Source organism: Suricata suricatta, chromosome 14 (genome assembly GCF_006229205.1).
Source record: "Suricata suricatta isolate VVHF042 chromosome 14, meerkat_22Aug2017_6uvM2_HiC, whole genome shotgun sequence".
NCBI classification, from domain to species: domain Eukaryota; kingdom Metazoa; phylum Chordata; class Mammalia; order Carnivora; family Herpestidae; genus Suricata; species Suricata suricatta.
The window spans coordinates 64,187,599-64,195,362 of record NC_043713.1 but is presented as its reverse complement, the minus strand read 5'-3'; positions in this window follow the sequence as shown (position 1 = coordinate 64,195,362).

Sequence of the window (7,764 nt, the reverse complement as noted above, 5' to 3'; positions counted from 1 at the left end):
TTTTCTTTTTTTTAAATATTTGGGGGAGAACGGAAGCAGCAGAGGGGCCCAGAGAAAGGGCCAGAGATCTGAAGTGAGCTCTGGGCCAACAGGCTGACAGCAGTGAGCCTGACATGGGGCGCAAACTCACGAACAATGAGATCAGGACCTGAGCTGAAGTCAGAAGCCCAATCAACTGAGCCACCCAGGTGCCTCCAGAATCAGTGTTTTCATCGGTTGCAGTAAAGATGAAGGTCGTATAAGAAAACATTTGTAGTCTTTAGAGATGGATATAGGGCTGAAACTCTTAAAAGGGTTTGCTAATGGTTTTCAAATATTTTGGCAGGGGCACCCGGGTGGCTCTGATGGTTAAGCATCTTATTCTAGATTTCAGCTCAGATAATGATCTCACAGTTCGTGAGTTCAATCCCCACATCAGGCTCTGTGCTGACACTGCAGAGCCTGCTTGGGATTCTCTTTCTCTCGCTGTCTCTCCCATTTGCACAATCTCTCTCACTCTTTCAAAATAAACAAATAAACTTTAAAAATATTATATTTTGGCAGCCACACAAAGAGAGGATGCTAGAATAGGCAAATGTTGTAAAAAAGGAATCTGGCTGACAAATATATATGGGGGCTTATCAATTTGCTTTTGTGTCTGACTAAATATTTTTATTTTAATGTTTATTTATTTATCTATTTAGAGAGCATGTGTGCATGTGGGGGAGGAGCAGAGAGAAAGGGAAAGCGAATACCAAGCAGGCTCCACACCTACCACAGAGCCCAACATGGGGCTTGATATCAGGATCCTGAGATCATGAACTGAGCCAAAATTGAAAGTTGGAACTTAACCGACTGAGCACCCAGGTGCCCCGATATATTTTTTTTAATGTTTATTTATTTTTGAGAGAGAGAGAGAGACAGAGCATGAGCAGGGACGAAGCAGAGAGAGAAGGAGACACAGAATCTAAAGCAGTCTCCAGGCTCTGAGCTGTCAGCACAGAGCTCCATGTGGGACTCCAACTCACAGACTGCAAGATCATGACCTGAGCCGAAATCGAAAGTCAGACATTTAACCAACTGAGCCACCCAGGCGCCCCGCCCTGATATTTTTATAGTGAATGGTTTCATTTTAGAGCTGTCATTCACAGAGCAGCTGCTGAGAACCCATCCCGTGTTAAAGGCTTTGCAGACATTTCCTGCTGAAACCGCACAGCTGCCTTATGCAGCAGACAATACCGTCATCCCCGCTCACATAGATAAAAAAACTTAACGAAAAATCAACCAGCGTGGGGTAGAGCAGGCAGGTTGGCTAGCCACCTATCAGCTCCACAACGCCTCGGGGCCGAGAGACGAAGGGTTTCTACGCTTCCCACAAAGCATTTCTGCACCCGGGCTGCAGCACACGCACCCAGAATCGCACGATAACCTTCGGCTCAGGGGAGCACGGAAAGTGCCGGAAGAGAGCAAAGGAGCCGACAGGCACGGGATACACAGTGAAAGGGAAGCAATAGAATGACAAAATCAACAAGTTGGGGACACATGGAGACAGTCATGGAAAGGGGCGGATGGAACAGAAAGGAGGGACAAAGGTAAAAGGCGGTGGCGGGGCACAATGGGAGAAAGAAGACCTGGAGAGCAGGGCAGACGGACTCCAATGCTGGGCCCCCTTGTGTTCTGCCCCCAACCCTCACACCGGCTGAAGAGGAGAAGGCACAGAGCAGGAGGATGGACCAGACAGACACTGAACATACAGCCATGTCCTCACAGAATGACAGAGGTGTGTTTGGTGACTTTTCCACGTACTCTTGTCTCCCCGTTCCGCGCCCCCACCCCCCACGATTGCTGCTCTTTCCTGTGACCTTCCAAGTTTAGACCTAGCTTCCTCTGACCAGCTCCAAGCTCACAAAGGGGAAGGAAGGGAAGAGGAAGGAATCATTTATTCATTTAAGCAACTTGTAAATTCTTTAAAACAGCTGAATCAAGAGAATTCACAGGCCATCAGTGCCCAATGAAGCTACTCACGGGCAGAGCCAGGGCACAAGGCCACCTTAATGCCAGTGAGGTCCTAGGATCGGGGGCTCCTGGGGTCAGCTTCGAGTAAGGCTTGGATTGAAAAAGTGGGAAAGGCATGTGTGTTGGGGGCACAGCGGACAGCATAAGGGTGAGGATCAGAAATCACAGCGGGAGAAAGGATCCTCAGTGCAATCGCAGACTGGCATGAGAGCAAGGGGACAGCGGGTTTGTCACAGCCCATTAGTGCGCCGTAGTTACTGGGAGCCAGCTGCTCACACCACAGGCTGAGAAACACCTTCCTCCTGTAGCAGCATCATGTATAATAGCCAGAAAGTGGAAATAACCCAAACATCCACCAATGGATAAATGGATAAACAACACGTGGCCACAGCCATACGGTGGAATACCACCGAGCATAAAAAGGAATGAAGTACTGGCACATGCGACCACACGGAGGAGCCTTGAAAATATGAGAGGGGCGCCTGGGGGGCTCGGTTAAGCCTCCGACTTCGGCTCCGGTCATGATCTTATGGTTCAGGAGTTCGAGCCCTGGATCAGATTCTGTGTCTCCCTCTCTCTCTGCCCTTCCTTCCTTCCTTGTGCTCTGTCTCCTTCTCTCTCACACAAATAAATAAACATTAAAAAAATTTCTTTGAAATGGAAATATGAGAGAAGCCCCATGCAAAGGCCACATATTATCTGATTCCATCCAGGGGGAATGTCCAGAGGGGCAGAAATTAGATCAGTGGGATCTCGGGGTGGGGTGGGGGGTAAAGAGGGCTAATGGGTATGGAGCCTCTTCTGGGGGTGCTGGAAACCTTGTAAGGTGAGGATGGGTTAAGGGCTGCACCACTGTGTGAGTACGCTAAAAACTACTGAACCGTACACATGAGACGGGATGTTTCACGCTGTGTAAAATAGATCTCAAGAGAGCTGTCGATCTATTTTTTAATGTTTATTTTTGAGAGGGAGAAAGAGAGAGAGAGAACATGAGCAGGGGAGGGGCAGCGAGAGGGAGACACAGAATCCAAAGTGGACCCCTGGCTCTGAGTTGTTGGCACAGAGCCTAACACGGGATTCGAACTCACAAACTGTGAGATCATGACCTGAGCCGAAGTCAGACACTCAACCGACTGAGCCACCCAGGCGCACCCAAAGCTGTAGATCTAATTTTAAATTTCAACTAATAAATCAGGCATTCCTTTTTTCCCTTTCTCCCAAAGATAGAAAATTTCTCTCTTGTTACTGTGAGAGTTTTATTTTCCATTCTTTAGTATGAAAGCAGAAGCAAAGGGAGCGTTTATTTACACAAATGACGGTTACCAAATGCCGTAAACGCAAGGAGAAGCAGCAATGAGGCCTGAGATGAAAGTCAAACTCTTTCAGCCGCTGTGTTCCGTGGCCAAATCCCGGTGCTCAGAATGGAAGATTCCTAGGCAGCGCATGGCCGTTAGCTTTCCACACTGCGCTCCGAGCAGACCGGGCGGCACTCCACCTGCTTCTCCGGAGAACTGCATCAAGCTTTCGACCACTGAACATCAGGGGTGATCACAGAAGCTCGATCACCTTTATTGATGGCCACGTTTTGGAGACCAGATCAAAAGTTTGCAAAATCTAAAGGCTTTTCTGCACCAGTTTCTACTCTACTTGAACGCGAGAGAGCATAATACCTCTTTCCAAAAACAAACAAAAAACTATCCAGTTCTTACTGGGTGACCCTCAACAGTACATTTTATAGTCATTGCTTCCCTTCCAAGAGCCTTTACAGAATGACTGGGGACGGAGAACTACGAATCAGAACAAGTCACTTCACCAGCCTGAGTCTACACTTCCTTACTTGTAAAGAGGAGAGCAGCCCAGAATTACTTCCAAGGATATTTGGTCTCAAGGGCATCCATCACTGTGGGTCTGTGAATCACAGAGACAGGGACTAAATGCAGAGACTGAGTTCCAAGAAACTTTCATACAACCACAGTTTCCTGAAATTTTAATCAAGTCATTTCCTCAAGTATTAAAGTAATTGAAAAATGATGCCGCAGTTCCTTGGCAAATCTTATTGGAGTTACTGTGGGAGGCAGAGAAGGAGCAAGGGAAGGGAAGGGCTTCCAATGCTCTCATAGGCAGCTAAGGTGATTTCATGTAAAATCCTGGTATTCTGTTTATCACATTACTGTGGGCGGATTAACAAAATACCCATCTGGCAGGCCGAGCAATGAATCCCATCAGAGTTGAGAACAAGAATATAGTTGAGGACATTTTTGGACAGCAGGAACCGATTTGGGGGAACGAGGGAAAAAAAGTAGGTAGACTCCAGCTCTCAACAAACTGCCAGCCCTTGGAAGGCAGGGGACAGCACACTATCCCACTGCGCTCCAAGCCCTGAAGCCTCACACCAAAGCAATTCCTGTCCAGTCCTCACTTCTGCAAGCACGACCTGCTGGTTAGCAGAGAACACGCCTATACATCCAGGCACGTGCTCCAGCCAGGACCAGCGCTGCCCCGAGCTGGGTACCAGACGTGGATTCCTGACCTCTGTGCACACTACTGGAGAGTCCTGGTGACCCCAAGTAAGGCTCCGAATGGAGCCTCAGGGACAAAAGTAACTGATGTGGAACTGACCTTGAGGAGCAGCATGCAAAGCCTGTGGCGAAAACTGAGGGGATCAAGGACACCAGCCCCACCGGCCGCGAGGCACTGGCCAAACACAGGAGTGCAGTGTGTTTATGAGGACGCGTGCCAACTCCTTGTGATCACGGAGAGTACGACAGCAGGGAGGGACGGTGGGCACCTGGGGAGTGGGTCCGAAGCTCCGAGCGCTTCTTTCTGGTTACCAACTACCCAATCCTTCGATGTGCAACCCCCAAACTGCCCCAAATCCCCGAATCCAGCTCGTCTGCTTCCCAAGAGTGTATTCACAAGGTCTGTTACTAGGGATGCAGGTGACCATTACGTATCTCATTACCACACGGAACCTGCTTCGTTCCCAGCCACAGCTGCAGCACAGAGAGCGTGAAAGGCTGCATTTACACATAACCGCAATGCCACCTGAGACCACTACTAGACAGCGTACCACATGAGGACGGGGGACTTACCAATTTTCTGATTAAAAATCTTGTCAAAGGTGATTTCATTTCTCTCCTGAAGATACTTCTGCATCACACTCCGGATACTGAAAGAGAAGAGGGACACGTTTTTAAGAGTGACAGCCTGCATCATGAGAAACCATCCCTAGTGTGGGCAATGCAGGGAGGTCCTGACTCAAGGACTCGGGTTCGAGAGAGCCCTCTCACTGCCATCCATGAGCGTGCCGCTGGCTGACTGCACTGAAGGCTGGGAGCACCAGGGCTCCAGCTGGGATCCTCTCCTGTGACTCAGGGCCAGCCTGACGTGTGGACACTTGGCCAAAAATAACCTCAGGACTGTGGGAAGGCTCACCCTCCACACCACCGTCCTCAAAATACACGCGAGTGTGAGCACACATGTGACACATTCTGCTAATGGATTAATGAGCTCTTTCTGGAACAAAAGCAAATGCTCCCCAGATGCATGACTGAGATTTTTAAAAGCCACTTTTCTATACATCAACAATAAACAGCAAGGAAGATTTCACTTAACGATAAAATGCCTTGAAAACACCAAATGCCTTGAAATAAATCCTTCAAAATATGTGCAAGGACTTTATGGGGGAAATTATAAAATGTACTGAGAGACATCACAGAAAATCTTAATAAATGGAAAAGAACACCGTAGTTATGAACAGAAAGACTTAGTACTGACATTCAGCGTCTAGACAAATTTGTCTATAAAATCAATTCAAACCTCATCAATATTCCAGAGTTTTTCATAGGACATATACACGATTAGTCTTTATACACTGTATCCAGAGCAACACAGGATCAAGAATAGCAAAAACATTTAGGAAGAAACAGAATAATGAGAACAGGGCTTATTTACGAAACTAAAATAATTAAAGGAGGATAAACAAATTGATCAATGAAATGGAATAGAGGGCACAGAAATATGGAACTTTAATATATAAGCAGCAAGGCAGAAAAATGGAGAAGCTAGAGATTATTCAGTAAGTGAACCAAGAGTAAATATCCAAATGGAAAAATAGAGACTGAGTCTTTATCATCCACTGGTGGGGAAAAAAATTTTGGCACTAACAGCCGCCTTTTGAAAACTAACTGAGGGGGCGCCTCAGTGGGTCAGTCAGTTAACGGTCCGACTTGGCTCAGAACATGATCTCGCAGTTCATGGGTTCGAGCCCCACCACACTGGGCTCTGTGTGGACAGCTCGGAGCCTGGAACCTGCTTCAGATTCTGTGTCTCCCTCTCTCTCTGCCCCTGCCCCACACATGCTCTGTCTCTCTCTGTCTCTCAAAAATGAATAAATGTTAAAAATAAAATTTTAAACAAAATGAGGTATAACTTATATATGGTTAAATGCATATTTAAGTGTATTAACAGATGAGTTTTTCACACAGAACGACTACCCTGAATCCAGACGTAGACCATTTCTATCACCCCAGAAGATGCTCCTTAGCAATCAATCTCCCCATATTCTAGGATCCAGGAAAATATTGATCTTCTTCCTGTTAATACAGTTTTCTGCCAGGGCACCTGCGTGGCTCAGTTGGTTAAGCTTCTGACTTCAGCTCAGGTCATGATCTCGTAGTTCATGAGTTTAAGACCATGTCAGGCTCTGTGCTGACTGCTCGGAGCCTGGAGCCTGCTTTGGGCTCTGAGTCTTCCTCTCTCTCTGCCCTTCTCCAGCTTGCACTCTGTCTGTCTGTCTCCCTTTCTCTCAGAAATAAAAATGTTAAAATATATATATATATAGTTTACTGCCTCCATTCGAGAATTTTAAATAAACAAAATCATACGATATGTTGTCTTGTGTGTCTGGCTTCTTTACTTGACGTAAACAAGCTTCATCCATACTGTTGTGCACATACGTATTTAGTCCCTTCTTACTGCCAAGTCGTGTGTCATTGTCTGAATTCTTCACCATGTGTTTATCCGTTCATCTGTTGATAGACATTTGGGTTGTCCTCTGTTTGGAGCTATTACAAATAATGCCACCTTAAATATCTGCGTGTATGTCTTTTTATGGGCACGTGTTTTCATTTCTCATGGGTAAATATCCAGGAGTGAAACTGTTGGTCATATGGTTAATTACATTTAACATGAAAAACTGCAGAATGATATTCCAAGCTGACTGTATGACGTTATATTTCACCAACATCACAAGAAGCCCCACTGGCCCCGTATCCCTTGCCAACACTTTGATTGTCAGTCTTTTCGGTGTTAGCCACTCTGTTAAGTAGTGAAGGGGTAGCTTATTTTAACTGGTATCTCCCTAATGAATACGGACATTGGGTATGCTTGGACGCGATTACTGGAGTACTGCTATCTTCTTCTGTGAGGTGTATGGTGAAATCTTTCGCCTACTTTTTCATTGAGTTGCTGCTTGTCTTACAACTCAATTTTAAAATTTCTGACTATGTCCTGGAAATGAGACCACAGTCAGATTTATGTGATCATAATATCTCCGCTCAGTCCATACCCTGTCTTCACTGTCTTCATGAAGTCATTCCAAGAGCACAAGTGTCTAGTTGATGAGCTTCAATTTATTATTTCTTTGATGGACCACACTAAGAAATCTTTTGCATCCAAAGGTAATAAAGATTTTTAACCTGCTATTTCCCTTTAGAAAACCTAAAGTTCTAGCTTTTATGTGTCCATCTAAGATCCATTTCAGGTTAA